Source organism: Aquarana catesbeiana, linkage group LG02 (assembly GCF_042186555.1).
Source record: "Aquarana catesbeiana isolate 2022-GZ linkage group LG02, ASM4218655v1, whole genome shotgun sequence".
Taxonomy (NCBI): Eukaryota; Metazoa; Chordata; class Amphibia; order Anura; family Ranidae; genus Aquarana; species Aquarana catesbeiana.
Window position 1 is genome coordinate 694495683 of NC_133325.1, and position 27661 is coordinate 694523343.

The following is a 27661-nucleotide window of genomic DNA, read 5'->3' on the forward strand; positions in this document are numbered from 1 at the left end:
TTTCCCAAAAGCCCGCCGGACCTAGATTTGAAGAAAGTTTTAAATCTTTCTGCCGGACTCAGTTTCGGGCGGAAAGTCCGCTCGTGTGTGTGCTGGTCCGACGGAGAGCCCGCTTGTGTGTAAGCTGGTCCGACGGACCAGATACGACACGAGGGCAGGGTATTGCATCGCGCGCTCGCTGCAATAGGAAAAACAAAATTTCCTATCGCGGCGAGCGCGGGGCATACCAGGCCCTTAGGTCTGGTATGGATTATAAAGGGAACCCCCTACGCCGAAAAAACGGCGTGGGGTCCCCCCTAAAATCCATACCAGACCCCGATCCGAGCACGCAGCCTGGCCGGTCAGGAAAGGGGGTGGGGACGAGCGAGCGCCCCCCCCTCCTGAACCATACCAGGCCACATGCCCTCAACATGGGGGGGTGGGTGCTTTGGGGGAGGGGGGCCGCCCTGCGGGCCCCCCCACCCCAAAGCACCTTGTCCCCATGTTGATGAGGACAAGGGCCTCTTCCCGACAACCCTGGCCGTTGGTTGTCGGGGTCTGCGGGCGGGGGCTTATCGGGATCTGGGAGCCCCCTTTAATAAGGGGGCCCCCAGATCCCGGCCCCCCACCCTATGTGAATGAGTATGGGGTACATGGTACCCCTACCCATTCACCTAGGGAAAAAGTGTAAGTAATAAAACACACTACACAGGTTTTTAAAATATTTTATTAAACAGCTCCGGGGGGGGGATCTTCCTCCGGCTTCGGGGGTCTTCTTCCGGCTTCGGGGGTCCCTCCGCTTCATCTTCTCCCGGCGTCCGGTTGGTTCTTCTCCGCTCTCTTCTCTCCAGTTCTTCGGCCGGCTCCTCTGCTGTCTTCAGGTAGCTCTCTTGCCAGCAGAGGTCCGGACTTCTTGTCTTCTTCTCTTCTCCAGATGTTGACACGACGCTCTCTCCGGCTGGACTGCTCTCCGAGGGCTGCGTTGTGACTTATATAGGCGGAGACCCCGCCCCCTTTTGATGTCACAGTCCCTGGGCATGCTGGGACTGTGACGTTTTAGGGGGCGTGGTCACTGGGTGATGTTGGCATGTACCGCATACTCATTCACATAGGGTGGGGGGCCAGGATCTGGGGCCCTATTATTATAGGGGGCTCCCGGATTCCGATAAGCCCCCGCCCGCAGACCCCGACAACCAACGGCCAGGGTTGTCGGGAAGAGGCCCTTGTCCTCATCAACATGGGGACAAGGTGCTTTGGGGTGGGGGGGGCCCGCAGGGTGGCCCCCCTCCCCCAAAGCACCCACCCCCCCATGTTGAGGGCATGTGGCCTGGTACGGTTCAGGAGGGGGGGGGCGCTCGCTCGTCCCCACCCCCTTTCCTGACCGGCCAGGCTGCGTGCTCGGATCGGGGTCTGGTATGGATTTTAGGGGGGACCCCACGCCGTTTTTTCGGCGTAGGGGGTTCCCTTTATAATCCATACAGACCTAAGGGCCTGGTATGCCCCGCGACGGGGCTCGCAAGGTGTCAATCTCGCCGATAAAAGCGGCAAGATTGACATCCTTTTCTAGTCCCGTCGCACCTGAGTCACGTTCAAAATGAACGGACTTGTCCGTGTGTGGGCAAGTCCGTTCATTCTGAAAGTCCGCCGGAACTCCGGCGAAAGTCCGTCGGAAAGACGGGCGGACTTAGCCCGCTGGAAAGTCCGGGCGTGTGTGGGCAAGTCCGTCCGTTTTAAAGTCCGGCGCACCTGGCGGACAAAGTCCGTCTGAAAGTGTGCCGGACCAAGTAGGATAGAAAGTCCGACCGTGTGTACGCGGCATTACAGGTTTTTTCTTTAGTTTGCCATGTATTTGCCTCCACTCATCTTCCCATTAACTCTGACCAGCTTTCCTGTGCCTGTTGAAGAAAAAGCATCCCCACAACATGATGCTGCCAGCACCATGTTTCACGGTGGGGATGGTGTGTTCAGGGTGATGTGCAATGTTAGTTTTCTGCAACACATAGCATTTTGCTTTTAGGCCAAAAAGTTTAATTTTGGTCTCATCTGACCAGAGCACCTTCTTCCACATGTTAGCTGTGTCCTCCACAAACTGCAAATGGGACTTCTTGTGGCTTTCTTTCTACAATGGCTTTTTTTCTTGCCATTCTTCCATAAAGGCCAGATTTTTGGAGTGCACGACTAATAGTTGTCCTGTGGACAGATTCTCCCACCTGAGCTGTGGATCTCTACAGCTCCTCCAGAGTTACCATGGGCCTCTTGGCTGCTTCTCTGATTAATGCTCTCCTTGCCCAGCCTGTCAGTTTAGGTGGATCGCCATGTCTTGGTAGGTTTGCAGTTGTGCCATACTCTTTCCATTTTCAGATGATGGATTGAACAGTGCTCTGTGAGATGTTCAAAGCTTTTACAATCTAACTCTGCTTGAAACTTCTCCACAACTTTATTCCTGACCTGTCTGGTGTGTTCCTTGGCCTTCATGATGCTGTTTGTTCACTGAGGTTCTCTAACAAACCACTAAAGGCTTCACATAACAGTTGTGCTCTTAATGTTTACATACCCTGGCAGAATTTATGATTTCTTGGCCATTTTTCAGAGAATATGAATAACTCAAAAACTTTTCTTTCACTCATGGTTAGTGTTTGGCTGAAGCCATTTATTATCAATCAACTGTGAAAAAAATCAAACAATCAACTGTGTTTACTCTTTTTAAATCATAATCACAACAGAAACTACCCAATGACCCTGATGAAAAGTTTACATACCCTGGTGATTTTGGCCTGATAACATGCACACAAGTTGGCACAAAGGGGTTTGAATGGCTAATAAATGCAACCATCCTCACCTGTGATCCGTTTGCTTGTAATTAGTGTGTGTGTATAAGGCCGGGTTCACACTGGTACGACAAATGCTCCTACATTGGGAGCTCATGTCGCATGACGTGTGAAAATCAATGTTTTCCTATGGGAGCTGTCTTAACTGGTCTGACACAAGCCGGCCCGACTTTGAAAATGTTCCCTGCACTACTTTGGTCCGACTTTGATCCTACTTCAGCCAATTGAATATCACTGAAGTCGGATTAAAGTCGGATCGCTATCTTGACTAATCCGACTTTAGCATGCAACCTGTGCTCTGAGGATCTTAAAGGGGAACTCCACGTTAAATTAAAAAAACAAAAAACGGCATGGTTTCCCCCTCCAAGAGCATACCAGGCCCTTCGGTCTAGTATGGATTTTCAGGGGAACCCCTATGCCGAAAAAATGGCCATACCAGACCCTTATCCGAGCATGCAGCCCAGCAGGTCAGGAAAGGGGGTGGGGACAAGTGAGCGGCCCCCTTTTGAACCGTACCAGGCCGCATGCCCTCAACATGGGAGGGTGGGTGCTTTGGGGCATGGGGGCCCTGCGCCCCCCCACCCCAAAGCACCTTGTCCCCATGTTGATGAGGACAAGGGACTCTTCCCGACAACCCTGGCCGTTGGTTGTGTGGTCTGCGGATGGGGGCTTATCGGAATCTGAGAACCCCCTTTAACAAGGGGGCCCCAAGATACCGGCCCCCCACCTTATGTGAAGGAGTATGGGGTACATTGTACCCCTACCCATTCACCTAAAAAAAAAAAAAAGTGTAAAAAAAAAAAAAAAAAACAAACAAAAAAACAACACACAGTACACAGGTTTTTAAAGTAATTTATTAAGAAGCTCCGGCGTCTCTTCCGACTTCTCCCCTCCTCCGCTAATGTCTTCTGTCTCTCCAGTTCTTCTCCCCTCTCCGGCTCTTCTCCCTCTGTCCGCTGTCTTCTGCTGGGTCTCCTCCTGCTGTCTTCTTGCTCTTTTGCCCGGTCTTCTCTGCTGTCTTCTCCCGATGTTGACTCGATGCACTCTCCTGCTCTAATGCCGGGTGCGTGTTGTGCCACTAGTTATATTGGCATGGGGCGGGGTCACCGTGTGACATCATCTGATGGCTCCGCCCCTTATGTCACCGCCCGGGGCATGATGGGGGGTGATGTCATAGGGGGCAGGCCTCCGGTGACCCCGCCCCATGCCAATATAAGTTGTGGCACACCGCGCACCCGTCATTAGAGTGGGAGCGAGTGCCGAGTCAACATCGTAAGAACAGAGGGAGAAGACAGCGGAGAAGACCCAGCAAAAGAGTGAGAAGACAGCAGGAGGAGACCCGACAGAAGACAGCAGACAGAGGGAGAAGAACCAGAGAGAGAGCGGAGAAGAGCCGGAGAGGGGAGAAGAACCGGAGAGAGAGAAGACATCAGTGGAGGAGGCAGAAGAGCCGGAGAGGGGAGAAGAAGTCGGAAGAGATCCCGGAGCTGCTTATTAAATTACTTTAAAAACCTGTGTACTGTGTTTTTTTACACTTTTTTTTTTAGGTGAATGGGTAGAGGTACAATGTACCCCATACTCATTCACATAGGGTGGGGGGGGGGTCGGGATCTGGGGCCCCCTTGTTTAGAAGAGTCCCTTGACCTCATCAACATGGGGACAAGGTGCTTTGGGGTTACACACACAGGTGGACTCTATTTACTAATTAGGTGACTTCTGAAGGCAATTGGTTCCACTAGAATTTAGTTGGGGGTGAATCAGGGGGGCTGAATACAAACGCACGCCACACTTTTCAAATATTTATTTGTAAAAAAAATTGAAAAAAAACAAACATTCATCATTTTGCTTCCACTTCCTCTTCACAAATATATGCCACTTGTGTTGGTCTATTACAAAAAAAAACATATAAAATTAATTTGCGTTTTTGGTTGTAACATGACAAAATGTGGGTATGAATACTTTTTCAAGGCACTGTGTGTGTGTGCGTATATAATATATGATCAGTTGAGTCATCCAAATACCTGCGCTGAGCCTTAGACTTCTGTTATTACCTGCAGGTTTGGTGCACTTTCTGAAAGTGCACCACACCTCAGACCTCAGAGATATAATACAAACCTATGTGCAGCTAAACCGCAGGAAAGCCACAGGTGCACTGCGCTGTACCTGCGGTATGGGTAAACTGCAGCGCATCAGTGTGAAAGCAGTCTTATGCTGGCCATACACTATACAGAAAATCGGCCGAACCCATTTTCGAAAAAAGAACGTTCGACCGTGACCGCAAACGATTGTGCCATCATATAATGACCGATAAATTGTTCAGTGGACATGAATAAATAATTTTTTGTTCGTTTTTTTACATATACCTAGTGCAGACAGTTCGGACGGGAAACACATTAACCTTGCAATTTATCGTACGTTCGGCAGAAATTTTCCAAACTTCCCGTTCGTTTTTTCCCCACAAAAACGTCACAAACAATTATCGATTTGTGCCCATTAACTTGCCGAAAAACGAACGAAGTGTCTATACGAACGATTTTTCGGCCGATTTTTCGTATAGTGTATGGCCAGCATTAGTCTGATCGGATCCACCTGTCCATTTTTCAGGTGGACCCAATTGGACCCTCCATTCACCTCTATGGAGCGGCAGATGTAAACAAACTGTGTCCATTTCCACTGGCTTACCTCTAATCCAATCTGCTAAATCCATCCACCTTTCGTCTGGGTGGATCGGATTGGAGGGCCCATAGAGTAGAGCGGACTGTGTCCGCTCTGCATATGCAGAGTGGACATGGACCTGTCATCTGCCTGCTCTGCTCATTGTGGCCCGCGACCGGTTACCAAGTCACTTAAGTGGCCCTCGCTCTTCAAAAAGTTGGACACCCCTGCCTTAAAAGGTATCAAGAGCAAGAAGGGCTCTATTCCCATGAAGAATCCGTTGGCACTTGCATATATAAAAAAACATGTCTAATATTAACTGCAGTAGACAGATTGGGTATAAAATCTGTGTGATTGAGATGTATCATACTAGTTATCACGTGATTCAATCTATTAGCAAGAGTTTTAGCTAGTATTTTAAATTAACTGGAAGAAGAAAAATAGGTCATACGAATCAAGTGTCTTACGGTCTTTATCTTTTTTAGGGTTCACCACTATAGTGGCATTATATTTAGAGGCAGGAAGATAACCTAACCAGGATGCCTCATTAAAAATCTGAAAGAGGAACAGAAGAATATCCCCATACTGTTTATAAATTTCAATGGGCAAGCCATCACAGCCTGGAGACCTACAATTAGGGAAATTTCCCACAGTCAGCTGTCCACGAAGCATCACTGGAAGCCATTATATGACACCTGTATTAGGAAAGCATTACCAGAAAGTGTGCCCTGCTTCCCTGTTGATATAAAAATAGTCAATTTTGCGGAGAGGCTAAATCTCCAGACATTAGCCCAATGATGATAAAAATTATGTTGCCTTGAAATATTAACGAGGAAGGTATTCTGGCACTGTTTGAGAAATTATAGGATAATCAAAGAGGACAAAAAAAAAAAAAAACGGTCCAGATGTAGATGAATGTAGAGGATTTAAAAACACTGTATGCATAGATGACAATGTTAGCCTCAGCTTTCACTTGACTAAATCTTTATATCATTGCATGACTGCCTTTTAACTTTAGCAGATGATACACATAAACAACTTAATTCCAAACGTTCAGTCCACAAAGTGAAATCACTCTGATTTTTGGCAAGCTGCAGGAACACAACTTGTTTGAATCTGAACAGATATAAAAAATATATATCCATCATAAAATAAGAGAATGTCTTTATAATAGCTTGCTGAAATCCTTTTTGCACAGTAGGACTAAGTAAGTGTTGCCAGGGCCGTCTTTACCGTGGGGCAAAAGGGGCAGCTGCCCTGGGCCCAGTCATTGCTGTGGGGCCCTAAGCAGCTGCCAGCGGTTTGTGTGGAGGGAAACGGTCATGACATTGGGAAGCTCAGCGACACATATCTAGCATTGCACACAGTGCCTGGCTGAGTAGGAGGTACTTGGAAAGTTTTGACAGGCGGAAACCAAAACGGCAGTGTGCGAGGAGGAGAGCTGTCAGGACCGTCTCCTTGAGTATGTCTGCCACAAAATAATATGCACAAACCTTTGGTGTGTCAGGGGCTGCAGTTAAGTTCCCCAGAATCTCATCAGTTGACCATACTGTAGTATAAAAGCTATACTGTATATCCACAAAATAAATGATCTATGTGAGTGTCAGATCAAGATCTTTGTGGCTTAAAGTGGGCATTTCACATGTACTGCAGTCCCATCTGCCCCACTATAAGGTGATCCATGGTGGATTGCTTTGCAGAGGCAGTTTGCAGGCATTCAGAAGGAGATACTGCATTTGGCTTGTGGCTGGGGCGACTGTGACTTCAATGGGCAAGTTTGATAGGTGACACCACCTGGGAAACGTGACATGTCTTGGGGGGCCCAAGAAAATGTTTGCCCAGGGTCCAATCGATATTAAAGACGGGCCTGAGTGTTGCTAAATGTGTATAGTTCAAAAGGTGTGTGGCTTACAGCAGATTTAAATTAATGACATTTTAGTTTTGCTAAAGCACTATGTATCAAACAATTGCCATGTCTTTTTATTGAACACTGTTTATTACTTTCATTCTGTTTCTCATCATTGTCAATCTACTGCAACCTCATTCAGCTACTTACTGTCTACAAGCACTTGTTTCAGAGTCAGCTGAACATCATTTCTCTGGCTGCCCGATCGTTACAGCAATAGACCATGCCTGCCTAAAGTGTGTTTGGTCTCCATGGAAGTAATTATGTGACAGCGTGAAAATTTGTGAAAACATTTGTGACAAAGTTATGACTGTATAACAGGAGGTGCCTAAACAAGGACTTTCATGGTAGGATCACCACTGACTTCCTATACGTGTTGCGCCCTGTGATGGGGCTTCCTCAGTAGGCGGGGAGCAGACACCACCCAAGCCCTTAAAAGGATAAGTTCACCTTTTAAGGAAAAATAAATGCATATATTTTTGCAGGTAAAACAAAAAATAAAATGTTCAATCATCATTTCTTTTTTACTTTGACCCTGAAAAGAATTGCGCCCGTGATTAGCAGATTGAGGGTGCCATGCAGGACTCCTGCAGACTTTTCAGTGTATCTGCTCACCATGGTAGTTCATTGAAACTACAAGCCTTTATGACTGTCGGGACTTGAAGTTTCCCATTCAAAGAGGACTGTGAATAAATGGTGTGACAGAGCAGGGGTGGGGTGCCCCACATGGCCACATTATTTTGAAACAGTAACAGTGGGTAGCCCAGAGGTGATACCCGCTCACTGTTACTGGGGAGGGGGGGGTAGGCTGCAGCTGCTTGAAAAAGTTACATGTTTCACCCTAAAATGTGAGTGGAATATGTAACATGTTCCTAAAGGTGAATCCCCACCTACTGACGAAGCCCAATCACAGGGCACAACGCGTATGGGAGGGAGGAGACGAGCCCGTGACGTCATACCACCATATTAGAGTGTGATGTAATGAGATGGGAATGTCACAGTATTAGGAAGCTTTACTATTCACCATTTTTAAAAGTGTTTTTAATCTTTTGGGTGTTCAATAGATTTTATAAAATGGAGAGCACTATGGTTTTTCCTTTTTGTTTTATGGGATCCATACCTTATGGCATAGAATATACTTGATATAGGAGAGTATACAAACCCTGGAGCCAAAAGAGGACCGTGAAGGGGGTTATCTAAAGAGTATAGTCATCCTTGGGATATTGATAAGCGTTATTTGATCTTTTATGAGGGGAGCAGGTTTTTCATCTATTGGGTGGAGGCACGCCTTCAAGAAGATGCTGTGGAATCAATTGCACCGTGCTTGAGCAAGCAACAAGTTTTTTAGTATTTTATTTGTTTAAAGTGTCTGTAAACTCTCAAAAGAAAAATACTTACCCTAGAACGAAGCTGTTGCAGTGGTACCCGTACACCGCTGTGACCAGAGACCTGAGTTATTTCTGGGTTTGTGGGCTCCGGTGCTGTGATTGGCCGGAGCCACTGTCAGGAAAGACAGGTCCGCAGTACACTTAGTACGCACATCAGCGTACGCCAGGCAGGCTATTTAAACTGAGCTTCTGCATAGACTCATTACTGTTTGATCTGCAGCTTCTGTGTGTTCTGACCTGTTACCTGTGCTGACCTCTGATCTTGATCCGGCTTGTTCTCACTAACACTGTCTGCTTGATACCCTGACACCGGCTTGTTTCGGACTCCTCTTCTGCCTGCTGCTCTGTTTGTCTGCCTGAACATTACCGACCTGGCTTTTGCCTTACCCTGCACCTGCTCATCCAGTCTGTCATGACTCTGCTCTGCAATTCGCATCTGGTTCCTGCTCCAGCTGTGATCCCAGCCTGCCACGGCCCTGGTCTGCCTAACCACCACCAACCTGGCTGCTGCACATCCATCCACGGACAACCAGCCTGACTGCTGCACATCCGTCAATGAACAAGCAGCCATACAGACTACAGATAAAACGTATGTCAAGGGCGCTCAGAATGTCAGGACCAGGCAGTTAGTGTCTTTGTTGGATGGATGAAGTGGTCTTCAAACACTTAGGGCTGCACTCAAAGAGGGAAGCAATCTAATAGAAAACAAATAAAAGAAAAAAGGCGCCTCTAAGTGCAGAATTAAAACTTTTAATATCCCCAAACAAGATTAAAAATACTTACACAATTAAGGATAAGAAGAGGCATAACATGGATGTATGAAGCAGGTGATCCGGCATCAGGAGTTCCCAGTGTATCACAGCTTTCCAGGCATAACGATATGCAGCAGCAGAAGGTCCCAGTATAACCAGCAGGTGAACACCCCAGGCTCTGGGAACACTGGTGAAGCAATCGCGTCGTCTGAGTCAGCATGGAGCATGAATCCCGGAAATGACGTCAGCTGGAGGCGACAACAACCAGCATGGACCGCAAATAGGAAATATGTCATCAAAATGGGACGCGTTTCGGAACTACTAATTGGTTCCTTCTTCAAGCCAATGACAACAGGTTTGTAGAAGCTGAGCTTCTTATAGTCTTCTTATAGTCTATAACACCCACAGCTCTGCCCATAGACTATAAGAAGCTCAGCTTCTACAAACCTGTTGTCATTGGCTTGAAGAAGGAACCAATCAGTAGTTCCAAAACGCATCCCATTGTCCCTTCCCGCTGACGTCATTTCCGGGATTCATGCTCCATGCTGACTCAGACGACGCAATTGCTTCATCAGTGTTCCCAGAGCCTGGGGTGTTCACCTGCTGGTTATCCTGGAACTGCTGCTGCATATCGTTATCCCTGGAAAGCTGTGATACAGTGGGACCTCCTGATGCCGGATCACCTGCTTCATACATCCATGTTATGCCTCTTCTTATCCTTGATTCTGTAAATGTTTTTCATCTTGTTTAGGGATATTAAAAGTTTTAATTCTGCACTTAGAGGCGCCTTTTTTTCTTTTATTAGCCATACAGACTACAGGACTGATTTCAGGCACTCCTACGCCACCGTGCTTATGTGGCTGCTGTCTGACCTTCAGTGACCCACAAGCTGGTGTGGCACGACAGGCCCTTCTCTACACGTCAGGCTCACAAACCAGGTACATGACAGCCACGATGATGTCACTCCCGAACATGTGCGCAGGTGCCGCCGGTCACGGCACAGCTACTGAAGAAATCGCACAACGTCATCAGCACATGTGGATACAGTGAATATCTCCTAAACTATGCAAGTTTAGGAGATATTCAAGGTACCTACAGGTAAGCCTTATTATAGGCTTACCTGTAAGTAAAAATGGCAGTAAAGGGTTTACAACCACTTTAATTTTAAGTTATTATTTTTTAGTAGTTGCGCTGATTGAATTTGAATATAATATTATATACACAGTAATCTTAAAGTCTTACTAAACCCAGGACTCTGCATTCACTATATCTGGTCTCCCACAGTACACAGAACATGAAATGCAATTATTTTAGTAAATATAAACTTCTAAATACCTTTTCTCCTCAGCAGTTTATAACAGTCTTGTGACTTGTATCAGTCTCTGCTTAAAGCTTATAGGAGGAGTTTTCATTCTCCCCAGATCCTCTGTCTGGATAGTGCTGACTGGCCCTTTGCTGATCACATGCACTCTCCCAAGAAAAAAAAAAACTCTCTAGCAATACACACCAAACTGAGCATGTGCAGCCTGACTCCTAATGCTGTGTTCTATCATGAGATGGTTTGGAGTCAGTTAAAGAAGAGGAGGATCAGAGAGACAGGATCACACAGCCTTCATACACAATGCAGTGAATTAACCCCTTTAGGTTCCACAGCGAGTATAACAAGCATGCTTTGCTGCATATACAGACTGATTGTACTGTTGTAGGTTTAATAGCACTTTCTGCCCTCTCCACAGCCCCCTCCTACGCTCATCTTCATAAAACAGTAGAAACACCAAACATCAGTACTCACACCTTAAAGAGGAGTTCCACCCAGGGGGGCCGTCAAAAAAAAAAAAAAATTAAAAGTCAGCAGCTACAAATACTGCAGCTGCTGACTTTTAATTGGGCACTCACCTGTCCCTGGGTCCAGCGATGCGGGGGATCGAAGCCCCGCTCGTCCCCCCCCTCCGCTCGGCTGTGATTGGCCGCTCAATCACCTGGGACCTATAATGGGTCACAGATGATTGACAGGAGGGAGGGAGCAGAGCGGAGCCCTTCCTGTGCCTGGGGGGGAAGTGATGTCACCAGCCCAGGCAAAGGAACAGGCAGACTACGAGGGACCACCTAGCAACAGGCATTTAGAGGTAAGTGAAAAAAAAAAAAATATCCAAATTTTTTTTGTTTTTTTTTTTTAGAATTTTTCCAGGTATTTTTGTTTTTTGGGTGGAACCCCACTTTAATATATATGCCTACAGGTTAGTTACACTTCAGACTACTCAAATCTATGTTGTTTTCAGGCTGCTAATGATGTTAAAAAAAATTCCCAGACACTAATGCTAGAGGTTGGTGCACTGTGGAGAAAGAGATGGCTACTCCTTCAGAAGACATTTTAAAGTTCCAGTGATGTTAAGAGTGGCAATGTCATATGTTTATCTGTAAAGCACACATTCCTAGAGTTCCAGAAGTTATGCTTCATAGGTTTGCCTTCTAAATGGTTGACACCAACTTAAAGATCAATCAGTGTTGCTGTAATGGCCTTATGGCTGAAATATAGTGGGTCTAAAACTGCTTTCCAGTTCCCTGCCTGCAAAAGACAACCTGAAAGAAGGACCAAACCTAGTGGTCAGGTTCTAAGATCCAACATGGCTTTTACTTTGATGATATGCTCTTCTACCCTGAATGAAATGCGTTTTAACTGAAAAGGGATCTTTATTTAATTTTCTAGCCTGGATTGGGAAAGCATTTACAACACATAGCTGGGACTCCAGTTAGTGGAAGGAAAAAATCGTGATGAGAGGCCTGGATTACAAAGTTCTTGCTCATAATACACATAGGAACAGCTAGACAAGATTAGAGCCTAGTACAAGGGGATGAGGGGACAGGCATAATGTTCCTGATTATCTCCAAATAACCCAATTTGTGGACAAAACTAACATTTTGCTTTTCATCTGAATATCAACCCCACTGATGCTTGAGGCATTTAGGCTGATTTAGTAAAGAAGTTGTGAATTTTCATTTCAATTATCCAATCATGTAAAAGTATCTGCATATGATTGGGTATTCAAAGTAATAGGAATTTGGTCTTTACATGATTGTATAATTGTAGCGAATACCTGCACAATTTTTCAGATGTCGATTCTCAACTTTTTTAGCAAAGCCTCACTATGTAGCTGTGTCAGTAAAAAACCTGAACTGCTGCGGGGTTTTCACAAGACAGACAAAACTTGTTCCCAGCCAATACTTCACACCAAATTCTGCCACACGAGCCTCTGGAATGAGCACATGTTCTAATTTTGGGAGACAAGAATTCCCTACTGACGTTGACTTCACACTAAAGACAGCTACACTAATTAGAGTTCAGAGCATGGAAGAGGCTTTGATATGTCCTGTTCCTAGAATTCCTAGAATTTTGTGTACATTTAAAAAGTGTTTTAATATCAGTTTTTATCAGGGATACACGTTGTGTATCATACAATCAGGTGTCAGAAGGAGAGGTCTTTTTTATCATACAGCTTTGTTTGAATGTTCTTCTTCAAATGACATTTATGTACTCAGATATTATTTGCAACCCAGTTTTTTGAGCATAGCCAGCAGTATACAAATATTAGTGTACAATATTGTCAACTAGGGACAGGCGTGTAAAAAAAAAAAAAAAAAAAGGAGATTGGGAGATTGATGGGGGTATATGGGTTTTTGGTGTGGCTCATGTAGTCTATTCATGTTTTAAAGCTTGGTTCACATTAGTGATGCAGCAGCAGCAGAATGCCTTCTTCAGTGCGTTTTTGTACTGCAACTTCTTTTAAACTTGTTTATCATGCTTTATGCGTTTTTTTTTTTTGTAGGCGAAAGAGGCTGGATTTTTGTCATATGCTACAAATGCAAGCAGGCAATCCTTGAACTTAGATGACTTGATTTAACTACTTCGGAAGGATTTACCCCCTTAATGGCCAGGCTTTTTTTGCGATACTGCACTGCGTCGCTTTAACTGACAATTGTGCGGTCATACAACGTTGTACCCAAACAAAATTGATGACCTTTTTTTCCTATAAATAGAGCCTTCTTTTGGTAGTATTTGATCACCTCTGCAGTTTTTTTTTTTTTGCGCTATAAATAAAAAAAATGACTAACAATTTTGAAAAAAAAACTATTTTTTTTTTTACTTTCTGCTATAATACATATCCCCAAAATAAAAGTTTTTATATATACATGTATATTGATTGGTTTGCGCAAAAGTTATAGCGTCTACGAACTAATGAGTAGATTTATGGACTTTTATTTTTTTATTGTTTTTCCGGCAGAGATTTTTAGCGGGCCTGTGACATTGCGGCAGACAAATCTGAGTGACACTTTTTGGGGACCAGTGACATTATTACAGTGATCAGTGCTAAAAAAATGCACTGATCAATGACACTGGCAGGGAAGGGTTTAACACTAGGGGGCGATCAAGGGGTTAACTGTGTTCCCTGGGTGTGTTCTAACTGTGTTGGCGATGGGCTTACTGGGACAACAAAGAGATCGCTGTTCCTGATCACTAGGAACAGCAGATCTCTGAGCTGTCCCCTGTCAGAACTGGGATCCGCCTTCTTTACCTCTTTACATCGAGTCCTCCGTACCCACAAACGAGCTCCCTTGGTGTGGATGCGCCTGCTGTATCTCATGCATGGACACGGACCGAGGTACAGGTACATCGGTTCGTGCAGCTGGGCCGTCCTGCAGCAGTATATGTGCGGTGGGAGGTCCAGAAGTGGTTAATGTCCAAAAATATAACCGCACCCTACACGTTGATTTAAATGCTCTCTATTTTGATATCTTCAAAGGGTAGGTATTCTATCTACACACACACACACACACACACAATCCAAAAGTATTGGGGCGCCTGCCTTTACACGCACGTGAACTTTAATGGCACCCCAGTCTTAGTCCGTAGGATTCAATATTGAGTTTGCCCACCCTTTGCAGCTATAACAGCTTCAACTCTTCAGGGAAGTCTGTCCACAAGTTTTAGGGTGTGTCTATGGGAATGTTTGACCATTCTTCCAGAAGCGCATTCGAGAGGTCAGGCAATGATGTGGACGAAAAGACCTGGCTCTCGGTCTCCACTCAAATTGATCCCAAAGGTGTTCTATCGGGTTGAGGTCAGGACTTTGTGCAGGCCAGTCAAGTTCCTCCACCCCAAACTTGCTCATCCATGTCTTTATGGACCTTGCTTTGTGCACTCACACACAAACACACACACACTGTATTGTGCCATACAAACAGACAAAAAAAAAAGGCATATAAACACCTGATGCATGTCTGGCGCTTAGATGCACATTAGTATTTCCATGGTAAATTTATGCTATAATCCACAAACTGCAAAGCATCGCATCTCAGGTGCTCCGGTTTCATAGGCATGTCTTCCAGTGCCTCCTGAATTGCTGTATCATATAACCTACAGTATCCAGTAAATGTATAGTCTACATTTCCCAAGAATTGAATGAGGGCTTTTACAAACATGTTATTGTACATAAATGTTGGGAGCTTCCCTGGATTAAACAATCAAGTGCAAAAGTCCTTAGGATTCCTGAGGTAACCAAGAACAACTGCTTTAGAACTTCCTGTGTACTTGGCATTTGTGATATTTATGAATGCTGAAAATGTATTTATGGAGCCTGATACACTCTGACTCAACATTCTTGAAAAATAATATCGTTAAATTTAGAGCCCACACTTTGCACATCGATGATTAAATAGGGAGGTTCCAATCTAGACTTCCTAGGAACAATGTGTATATAGCCACTTGGTCAATGGCCAAAATAATTAGCATGCATGTGATGTGATGTGATAGGACTTCTGTATGTCATTAGCTAGAAGTGTATTCTCTATACTGTGTCTTTAAAGCATAGCCTGGTAAGCTCTGTAGCTTTTACTTTAGTGAGGCTGTTTCTATATTAATTCACTGTCCTACATAAAAGATCAAATGAGGCCGAAACATGCAGACGGTCGATGGAGATTTAATTTCAAGACAAGTGTATATTATGATCATATTATTATCACCCAAGTCTCTGGTGCAAAAGGGCTATTTACCTTTATTTGGATTGCTATTCTTTAGTATATCTGTTTCTATGTTCAAAATATTTTATTAAAGTTTTAAAGTACAGAATAAGTAATATAAATGGTTTCGTATGCATATTGAGTTTGGGAGTACAATATCAATAAAGGGTCCTTGTATCAATTGTAAAGTATCAAAACCACTCTCGACCTCTTTGAAAGTGGTTCTAAAGTCAAAAGGTTTATACGTTTACGCATTACCTACATTAAAGGTAAAAATCTTTCCACTAGCTGTTTGTCCCCCCCATCCTCCAAATAATTGGTCCAGGGCTGTGCCCACCTGCAGCAGCACTGATCTCTCTTACTGCTCTCACAGCACAGATTGATAGCAGTGGGAGGAATTTGTTCCTGCTTCTATTAATCAAATCCAGTGAAGAGGGATTGGGGAGGCGTGGCTGATCCGCACTGTGTGCATCCATGGATGCACACATCCCAGCCTGAAAGCGCACCCACATGTGTGTACCCAAAAGCATACAGATTTCTTTGGTGACACACAAAAAAAAAAAAAAAAAAAAAAAAAGAGATGGAGCGCCGGCGGGGGATACCAAAAGAGGAGGCAAGAGGCCGCTCTGTTCAATACCACTGCACAGAACATTATATACACCTCTTTTCATTTTAGGTAGAAAAATTAAAGAATAAGACTTTAAGGGCCAGCTCACACCATGAATCCCACAGGGATGCGCTGTGCTTTCCTGGGCAACTGAGATCTGGGTGTGGTGTGATTTTAGTCCAATCATTTGAATGGGCTGAAATTGCGCCGGACCGCAGCAAAAGCAGTGCCTGCACTACTTTACAAAAAACAGACCAACCAGATCACATGGTACTTCTGTACCAGGCTATCTGGTGCAGGCAAACACACTGTGTTTGCGACCTGCATTTGGGGTGTTATCATAGCACTGACACCCTCTGCAGATCACAAGTGCAGTGCATTTTTAATGCAGTGAAGCAAACGGTGAAGTGAAACGAATAGCCTCAGATGATACACAGAAATGAAACAAATCCTCCTACATAAGTTTTACTTGTTTATCTGCAGCGATCTATCCTTTACATCCATTCAAAAGTGCAAAATTGTGTTAAAATCCTTCTTCTTCTGTGAGGATCAGAGAGGAGGGGGTGGAGAGCTGCAGTTAGAGCTCTTGTACAGTGTGCAGTGTGTAAGAGCTGAAGAGCTGATTGGAGGAAAGGGACAACCCCCTCCCCCTTACACACACACACTATGCCATTTAGTTGAGTTTTAAACTTTAGTACAGCAATTTATAGTGTATAGTTCATTTAACTTTTATTTTGAAAAATAAAATGATTTACGAATTATTGTTTTCTTTAGTACTGAATTTTCTCATTACAAAAAGAACAAAGAAAAGCAATAAAGATAATGTCAATGCAATGCACTATTTCTCAATAGACATGAGGCCCAGCACTACAATGTGTATTCAGCATCTGCAAGGTAAGCAGATAAGGCAGTCATAGGAGATCTGAAGCAAAAGAATCTGCACAGAACAACAAATCTTCCAATTTACTATATACTGCATTTGAACGTATCCTTTAACGTAATTTTTAAATATCTATCATCAATAAAATACAGAAATGTCATCCTTCCTAACTTTACCATTGTCTCTAGCTATGTAAGTTTTCAGTATTACTGTACAGAAATATTTTCGACCTCAAATAAGGTCACACATTTGTGACAGATATTTACCTAGTTAATGATGATGATTTTAAATGTTTCTTCTTATCTAAATGTAACAAATCTAATGAGTAATCTTCATATTTGTTCATCACTGTTCTGAAACATTAGATGCTCTAAAAATAATTTTTAAAATCACTACCATTAATAAATTAAAAGTCTGTGAGAAACTACAGACCTTCTGCCAGGAGATTTACAACATATGTTTTTGGTAGTTAGTTCCTGTAAAACGTCTTCTGAAGCACTGGGAGACCGTAGCTCCTATCTAGCCTACCTCCGCTGAAGAAAACAGAAACACTGTGGGTGCCTCTACATTAAACTGCTTTAAGGCTGGGTTCACACCATTGTGAATTGGAAGCAGGTTCTCCGCATCCAATTCGCAATAGCAGGAGATTTTGACCGGCTCTCTATGCAGCCGGTTCACATATCTCCACAGCGGGTCTGGTGCGATTTGCACAAAAATGTGCGTCTTTTGGTCCGTTTCAGATCCGAATTCAGCCAAAAATTCAGGCTGAAATCAGATCTGAAACGGTGAACCAGGACGCACTGGACCCCTGCTGTGAGCCGCATGCGGCTCATATTTGAACCCAGCCTGAGTGAGAGTCTCACATAAACCTAAAAAATCCCTAAACAAATCCTGCCTCATATGTACATATAAATCAAGTGCAAATCAGAAGCTGAGGAACACTGTTGCCAATAATACAATTTCTGTGTGATGTATGTACAGTTGTGCTCTGTTGCCCCTGTATGCCCCCACTTTCTGTGCCTCCTCCATCCCAGTTCTCCCCCTCTCACCAGCCTTACAGGGTCCTTGTCTTTATACTCAGATAAATGACAACCATAGATAATTAAACTTCAGTCTGTCTGCAGTTTAGTAAAATGTGCTCTGTCATTCTAACTTGTAATATTCAGAAGTTCTTGAACTGCAGCCAATCAAGAAAGATCTGGCACGGTCACATGACAGTATCAGAACATCCTTATTGAAGTTCCAGGGCGTCTGATAAGTTACACTTTCCAACGACAGAATACACTTAGAGCCGGTTCACACGGGGGCGACTTGTCAGGTGACCTAGCCGCCTGACAAGTCGCCTCTCGTTCTGTACAATGGAACCGTTGCGTCGCTCCGACTTAGAAAAAAGGTTCCTGTACTACTTTGGGGGCGACTTGCATAGACTTCTATACAGAAGTCGTTTTGCAAGTCGCCGTGGCAGTCGTGTGCAGGTCGCCTCGGTGAGGCGACCTGCAAGTCGTGCAGCTTCTAGTGTGAACCGGCTCTTACTAAACTATGGACCAGCTACTGTTTAACTGATTTCTCTTGTCATGCTCCTGCTATGCAAAATAGCGACACTGGGCAGTCAGACGTTGTGGAACAATGCTCGATTCCAATGGACCATGGGATTTTTGTAAAAATTCGGAGTCTTGTAGAATCTGGGATGTTTGAGAGGTATACAGTGCCTTGAAAAAGTATTCATACCCCTTGAAATTTTACAAATAAATATCTGAAAAGTGTGGCATGTATTTGTATTCAGCCCCCTTTATTCTGATACCCAAAACTAAAATCTAGTGGAACCAATTGCCTTCAGAAGTCACCTAATTAGTAAATAGAGTCCACCTGTGTGTAATTTAATCTTAGTATAAATACAGCTGTGCTTTGAAACCCTCTGGGGTTTGTTATAGAACCTAAGTGAACAAACAGCAACATGAAAGCCAAGGAACACACCAGACAGGTCAGGAATAAAGTTGTGGAGAAGTTTAAAGCAGGATTAGGTATTAAAAAAATATCCCAAGCTTTGAACATCTTTCGGAGCACTTTTCAATCCATCATCCGAAAATGGAAAGAGTATGGCACAACTGCAAACCTAAGAAATGGCCTTCCACCTAAACTGACAGGCCGGGCAAGGAGAGCATTAATCAGAGAAGCAGCCAAGAGGCTCATGGTAACTCTGGAGGAGCTGCAGAGATCCACAGCTCAGGTCAGAGTTTCTGTCCACAGGACCACTGATAGTAGTGCATGCCACAAATCTTGCCTTTATGGAAGAATGGCAAGAAGAAAGCCATTGTTGAAAGAAAGCCATAAAAAGTCTAGTTTGCAGTTTGTGAGAAGCCATGTGGGGGACACAGCAAACATGTGGAAGAAGGTGCTCTGGTCAGATGAGGGCAAAATTAAACTTTTTGGCCTAAAAGCAAAACACTATGTGTGGCATAAAACTAACACTGCACATCACCCTGAACAAACCATCCCCACCATGAAACATGGTGATGGCAGCATCATGTTGTGGGAATACTTTTCTTTAGCACAGACATGGAAGCTGGTCAGAGTCGATGGGAAGATGGATGGAGCCAAATATGGGGCAATCTTAGAAGAAAACCTGTTAGAGTCTGCAAAAAACTGGGGTGGAGGTTTACCTTCCAGCAGGACAACGACCCTAAACATACAGCCAGAGCTACAATGAAATGGTTTAGATCAGGGGTCTCCAAACTATGGTCCTCCAGTTGTTCAGGAACTACAATTCCCATCATGCCTAGTCATGTCTGTGAATGTCAGAGTTTTACAATGCCTCATGGGACGTGTAGTTCCGCAACAGCTGGGTGGCCGTAGTTTGGAGATCCCTGGTTTAGATCAAAGCATATTCATGTGTTAGAATTGGCGTGTTGGCCCAGTCCAGACCTAAATCCTATTGAGAATCTGTGGAAAGACTTGAAAATTGCTGTTCACAGATACTCTCCATCCAATCTGACAGAGCTTGAGCTTTGTTGCAAAGAAGAATGGGCAAAAACGTCACTCTCTAGATGTGCAAAGCTGGGAGAGCCATACCCAAAAAGACTTGCAGCTGTAATTGGGGGGCTGAATACAAATGCACGCCACACTTTTCACATATTTGTAAAAAAATTTGAAAACCATTTATCATTTTCCTTTCACTTCACAATTATGTGCCACTTTGTGTTGGTCTATCACAAAAAACCCAATAAAATACATTTACATTTTTGGTTATAACATAACAAAACGTGGAAAACTTCAAGGGTTATGAATACCTCTTCAAGGCACTGTATATAGTATTTGGTCCCTTTCTGATTGCTGGTCCAGTTGTGGATTAAAAGCACATCTTTTCTCCTTTAACTAGAACTAAAGGAAAAACTTTTATTTGGTAGGAGTAATGTAGGGTTATAACACCTTTCAGTTTGTTTTCCATTTGTGCCCCAAACGGAGATTTCCCTTCATTTCCTGTCCCATAACTAAAGCAGAAATTTGAAGAAATCCCTTCAAAGTGAGGGAATCAATGGTTGTCACCAGGATCACCAGAACTAAAGTCTCCATTGGAAGATTTCCCATTTATGTCTGTTCTTCTGACAAACCAAAATTTAGGATTTTTCGTCACTTTCGGTAATAACAATAAACAGGACAGACAGAGAGAGCGAATCTCCCAAACGAGGGCACAGACAGAAATAAAAACCTGACAGGTGTTCTTATCCCTCTTCACTCTAATGCCGCGTACACACGAGCGGACTTTCTATCCTACTTGGTCCGGCACACTTTCCGACGGACTTTGTCCGCCAGGTGCGCCGGACTTTAAAACGGACGGACTTGCCCACACACGCCGGGACTTTCCGGCGGGCTAAGTCCGCCCGTCTTTCCGACGGACTTTCGCCGGAGTTCCGGCGGACTTTCAGAATGAACGGACTTGCCCACACACGGACAAGTCCGTTCATTTTGAACGTGACTCAGGTGCGACGGGACTAGAAAAGGATGTCAATCTTGCCGCTTTTATCGGCGAGATTGACACCTTGCTAGCCCCGTCGCGGGGCATACCAGGCCCTTAGGTCTGGTATGGATTATAAAGGGGAACCCCGCTACGCCGAAAAAACGGCGTGGGGTCCCCCTAAAATCCATACCAGACCCCGATCCGAGCACGCAGCCTGGCCGGTCAGGAAAGGGGGTGGGGACGAGCGAGCGCCCCCCCCCCTCCTGAACCGTACCAGGCCACATGCCCTCAACATGGGGGGTGGGTGCTTTGGGGGAGGGGGGCGCCCTGCGCCCCTCCCCCAAAGCACCTTGTCCCCATGTTGATGAGGACAAGGGCCTCTTCCCGACAACCCTGGCCGTTGGTTGTCGGGGTCTGCGGGCGGGGGCTTATCGGAATCTGGGAGCCCCCTTTAATAAGGGGGCCCCCAGATCCCGGCCCCCCACCCTATGTAAATGAGTATGGGGTACATGGTACCCCTACCCATTTACCTAGGAAAAAAGTGTAAGTAATAAAACACACTACACAGGTTTTTAAAATATTTTATTAAACAGCTCCGGGGGGGGGGATCTTCCTCCGGCTTCGGGGGTCTTCTTCCGGCTTCGGGGGTCCCTCCGCTTCATCTTCTCCCGGCGTCCGGTTGGTTCTTCTCCGCTCTCCGGCCTCTTCTCCCGGTGTCGCAGGTCTTCGGCCGGCCCCTCCGCTCTCTTCATGTAGCTCTATTGCGAGCGGAGGTCCGGACTTCTTGGCTTCTTGGCTTCTTGGCTTCTCTTCTCTTCTCTTCCCCCAGATGTTGACACGACGCTCTCTCCGGCTGGACTGGTCTCTGAGGGCTGCGTTGTGACTTATATAGGCGGAGACCCCGCCCCCATATGATGTCACAGTCCCTGGGCATGCTGGGACTGTGACGTTTTAGGGGGCGTGGTCGACCACGCCCCCTAAAACGTCACAGTCCCAGCATGCCCAGGGACTGTGACATCATATGGGGGCGGGGTCTCCGCCTATATAAGTCACAACGCAGCCCTCAGAGACCAGTCCAGCCGGAGAGAGCGTCGTGTCAACATCTGGGGGAAGAGAAGAGAAGAGAAGCCAAGAAGCCAAGAAGCCCAGAAGTCCGGACCTCCGCTCGCAATAGAGCTACATGAAGAGAGCGGAGGGGCCGGCCGAAGACCTGCGACACCGGGAGAAGAGGCCGGAGAGCGGAGAAGAACCAACCGGACGCCGGGAGAAGATGAAGCGGAGGGACCCCCGAAGCCGGAAGAAGACCCCCGAAGCCGGAGGAAGATCCCCCCCCCGGAGCTGTTTAATAAAATATTTTAAAAACCTGTGTAGTGTGTTTTATTACTTACACTTTTTTCCTAGGTAAATGGGTAGGGGTACCATGTACCCCATACTCATTTACATAGGGTGGGGGGCCGGGATCTGGGGGCCCCCTTATTAAAGGGGGCTCCCAGATTCCGATAAGCCCCCGCCCGCAGACCCCGACAACCAACGGCCAGGGTTGTCGGGAAGAGGCCCTTGTCCTCATCAACATGGGGACAAGGTGCTTTGGGGGGGGGGGCGCAGGGCGCCCCCCTCCCCCAAAGCACCCACCCCCATGTTGAGGGCATGTGGCCTGGTACGGTTCAGGAGGGGGGGGGGGCGCTCGCTCGTCCCCACCCCCTTTCCTGACCGGCCAGGCTGCGTGCTCGGATCGGGGTCTGGTATGGATTTTAGGGGGGGCCCCACGCCGTTTTTTCGGCGTAGCGGGGTTCCCCTTTATAATCCATACCAGACCTAAGGGCCTGGTATGCCCCGCGCTCGCCGCAATAGGAAGATTTGTTTTTCCTATTGCAGCGAGCGCGAGATGCAATACCATCCCCTCGTGTCGTATTTGGTCTGTCGGACCAGCCTACACACGAGCGGGCTTTCCGTCGGACCAGCACACACACGAGCGGACTTTCCGCCCGAAACTGAGTCCGACGGAAAGATTTAAAACATGTTTAAAATCTAGGTCCGGCGGGCTTTTGGGAAGAAGTCCGCCGGAAAAGTCCGCCGCCGCCCACACACGGGCGGATTGTCCGGCACACTCTGGTCCGCCGGACCAAGTATGCCGGAAAGTCCGACCGTGTGTACGCGGCATAACTGGAACTAAAAAAAGTTTTGCCTGTATTTATTCTTTAATGCTAGCTCTAGCTCCACCCTAGTCTAAAACCAATTCATCGGTATTCTTGTGGGAGTAAGTACAGCAAGCACTGCTCCCTCTGTAAGCTGATTGTTCTTATTTGTATAAAAACAAAAATTGTGAATGTGAATAAATAATTTTGCTCTGTAGGGCTGTATGATAGAGCTGCCAGCTCCTTGTAAATATACAGGGTAACGAGAGCTCTATCACACAACCCTGACAGTGCTGCATGTTCATTCATAATAGTAAAAGTTAATTCATCGCTGCAGGGCTGTGTGATCTATCTACCGCTGCTTGCAAACATAACATTCCCAGCAGATAGATCATACAGCCCCTCAGCGCTAGGTGATATTTTACTATTCTGAATGAATAATCAGTGCTGTGGTGGCCAGTTCCATGTATGACACAGTCCCACAGTGCTACCTGTACAGTCATATAGTAAAAGATCACTCAGCTCTGTGAGGCTGTGTTATAGATCTGCCAGGGCTGTGTATATTCACAAGCACACACAACACTGACTAATATGTCTGTTAAATTAGTTATTTGGAGAGGGAATCAATCTATATCCAAACATTTTTTTTTAAGTTTTAGATAGATAGATTGGGCAAATATTAGACACCCTATCAAGTTCTTATTGCTGTCTGCACTAGAAAAGTCACTAATCTATTTGACTGGTGAAAAACATAATTGGGAAAAAAAGCGAAGGGGAAAATTCAAAATGCTGAGTTGCCAACAGAACAGACATAGAGGGGTGATCTTTAAATGGGGAAACTTGTTGGGATGACCACTGTCTGAGCAGGGATTTACCTTCCTTTGAAAGTTTTCTACTCGCTACCTGTTGGGGCTACAGGACTGGAAATGAAGGGAGATATCCCCAATGGAACATAGGTGGCAAAAAGACAGGGGTTTAACCTTTCCCTGCTCTGCCCAAAATCTAAAAAAAAGTTTTGCTTTAAATGTACTCACCATGCTCAGATGCAAGCATGGACCTGTTTTTTTCCATTTCCCTCTACTCCCTGGGTTCCTTAACATGGTCAGGGAAGATATGTTCCTCTGCTTTCCTCTAACAACTCAGAGGCAGCCAGGGGAGCAGCCGCCCACTGTCAGAACTGGTGTGAAGGTAGCTAGGCCAGAGACCAATAGCATGCAGCTTCCCTGGAAGAACCAGCATCTGTAGTATGCACTTCCTCAATTGCTAACAGAATACTTAATTTCCAGTACAATGGCCCTTTTTTCTTACACCTTGGATCCCTCCAGCTGTTCCCCTGTGCTACCGGAACTACCCTGAGCTTCACTGAGCAGGATTTTGTTTATGAGGATAATCTCAAATAGCCGTTTGTGTACAGAACGGTTTTGCTGAATCTGTGCTTCTCAGCTACCTCTTAATCGATATAGAATCTTATAGAGACTGTGCTATGCAGCCACATGTTACCCTGACTGAGCCACATTGCTTTGTAGAGTCCATGTTTTTGCAGCTTTCATAATCAGGTTTGTAAAATTCTGCAGTGTATGCATGCTCTGCGCCATCCTGAATCTAACTTTAGACCTGTTTAGTAAACTGAAAGCTACAGTTACTCGCTGTCTAAACATTAGTGCAATTACTCATTCTGTTAAAATAGATAAAGAGAACCCTAATAATTTTTTCTTTTGTAAAACTTTTTTTATAGAGTAAGTTAAAGCAGCCTTTTTCAACCAGGGTGCCTTCAGGTGTATGCAAAATATCTAGAAATTGCCCAAAAACTGTATACAAGCCAGCTTGTTGATCAAACCTGCCTATTAATTACACAAAGCCACAAGTTTACATTGTGTACCATTACAACTAATGATGTAATCGGTTAATAAAGAGGACGTCGGGCACCCGTCCCTCCCCTGACCCCCCTTCAGCGCCAGGGTCACATTAGCTGAGTGATGGAGAGAAACCGAGGGAGAAGAGAAACACTGGAATACTAATCAGTACCAGTGTGCAAAGGTGTATTTGCTTTGGAAGAATAAATCACCACCAATGTTGGGTGTCCTACGTATATGGATGTTGCTACATTATGCAAAAGTATTGGTTTAGTTTTTACTATTTTGAATGGGGTGCCTTGAGATTGTTTGGCATTTTAAATGGTGCCTTGGCTGAAAAAAGGTTGAGAAACACTAAACTAGAGCACAGATTTTTATTTTTAAATGCAAGTGATTTACAGAAGTTAGTCAGAATTTTAGATGATGCGCAAACCAGTATTCTTCAGTGTTCTATGAATACAAAAGATTATAGCTCCCTACTTTAAAAATATACAGTCTTATTTATTATGGCAGTAAAAAAGAATAATGGTGTGCAGGAATAGAATCAGATTTCACCTTATGCTAGATTAGTGTTGTCAGAACAGTAAAGGGTTGATTGATGGTTTACATCACTTTTCTTTATGAAATAAGGGCTGTGGTCTGTGTAATCATATGCTCATAACGCCTTAACATATATTATTTAGATTAATTTCATATTGCTTGATTTCTTGCTGTTTACATTTCTAAAGTAAGGTTTCCTTAAAAGCAATTACTGTACAAAAAAGGTACCTGGCAGATACATTAGCTGAGTAAAATTCTAAATCAAAATCTTGTAATCAAACTGCTCAGCAGGAAATTAAATTACTCATATTACTATCCAGATTCATTTGGGGGGTGGGGAGGGGGGGTGAAGTGTATTTTTATGTCATTGATAGGACAATATGGCTGCTTTCATTGAGTGACAGTCACTCCACATGCAGATCTTATAGACAATGTTAAAAACAAATCTAATTTTGTAAAGCGTAATATAGAATAAGCAGCTCAGACAACTCAATAGGAGCATGAGAGTAATGGTACTGGGATAGAGCAGAAACTTTACAGATCAGAATATAATTAGAAAATGGCTTAATGTGTCAGTTGGCATAATAAGAAAAAATGTAATAAACCCCAAGGCAGTGGTGCCTAGGGCTTTAGTATAATAAAAAGGACGCTTTGTAGCAGGGAACGTTGCAGCAGCTAAAGAAGGAGACAGGCAGCTTGCTGCAGATAGGAGAGGTCACTTTCCAAATATAGCAATAGCAGAGCATTCCCTTGCAGGTCCTATGACCAGCGAGCCATAGAAAACTGAGAAAAAAGCTCATTAATTCTACATACAGCTCTTTGACTGAAGTCATGAAAATAAAGAGGTGAATGGGTTTTGGTGACACGCCTACAGCACTGCCCTTTAAATATAAGAAGCTGTCAGATTGTGACAGTCCTGTCAAAATAGCATGACATCCTAGGAAAGGTTTTTTTTTTAGAATACACAGGTTAGGTGCTAGCTTGTCTTACCTTGACCAGAGGTGTAGATGACAGCTCCTGGTAGCACCTGAAGTATTATTAGTGATGATATATTCCTTATCTTCAGCCCAAGAGGTGGCTGGGGGGCTCTAGGCTCCTCTTTGCTTGTATGTGTGGCTTTGTGCACTGCTAGCATGCACTCCCCCTGTCCAGTTCTGAGCCGCCTCGCTCTCTACTCAGCCAGAAATTGAGTAAAGGGTCTGGTGTGTGTCTATGTATGTGTGTGTGTTGCAGGAGGCTCCTGCTGCAGTAACAGCTGCTGCTATCAACATTGAAGCAAAATAACTCAACACCCAACAGCTGAAAGACAGAATGATGGGGTGAGGAGGGGAAGTGTTCAACAAAGGGAGGAGTAGTGCCTTTTCCTCTATGACTGGCTGCATTGTCCCTTCAAATTTTTTTTTTTTTTTTTTTTAAGCGTAACAAATGTTTCAGATAAAATATCGGTTATTTTCAGCCATAGAGTACAAGCCCCTGTCACAATGCTTTACAGGAGGCAACAGGCACCCAACTTTGATCACAACCCATTTTGCTGACTACTCTAAATCACATATGATTCCTTAAAGTGTTACTAAACCCAGGACCCTGCATTCTCTATATCTGGTTGTCCACAGTACACAGAACATGGAAATGCAATTCATTTAGTAACTATAAACTGGTAAATACATTTTCACATCAGCAGTTGTAGCAGTCTTGTGACTTCTATCAGTGTCTGGAAAAGCACTAGTTAAAGCTTGTAGGAGGAGTTTTCATTCTCCTCTGACTGTCCTATGAGGCTGCATAACCAGTGACCCTCTGTCTAGACAGTGCCGATTGGCCTCGCACTGATCACATGCACCTTCCCAAAAAAAAACCTCTCTATCAATACACACCAAACTGAGCGTGTGCAGAGTGCCCCCCAAAGCTCTGTGCTATCAGCAGATAGATTGGGGGCAGTAAAAAAATGAGAGGATTAGAATCAATTAGCCTTTTTACACAATGTGCAGGATTAACCCTTTGGGTGTCATAGTGAGTATAAAAAGCATGCTTTACTGCATATACCGACTGATTTTACTATTATGGGTTTAGTAACACTTTAAAGCTGAACTCCAGGAACCAAACCATTTATTTAAGTTCATACCTTTATAGCCACAAAGATATAAATCCCCTTTGTGCCCCCCAAATATTCA

At 44.8% G+C, this 27661-nt stretch overlaps 1 protein-coding gene across 2 annotated transcripts in view; it reads right to left on the reverse strand.

The window, feature by feature from the left end:
* The window catches only part of CORO6 (coronin 6), a 150155-nt gene extending 122947 nt beyond the window's left edge, over window positions 1-27208 (reverse strand). Inside the window, exon 1 of one of the 2 annotated variants that reach the window (XM_073616844.1) lies at window positions 26484-27208. The gene's annotated coding sequence lies outside the window, so the exon portion shown is untranslated. The remainder of the gene's footprint in view (window positions 1-26483) is intronic. The other variant, XM_073616843.1, reaches the window with a different exon arrangement.
* Window positions 27209-27661: the final 453 nt, after the last annotated feature.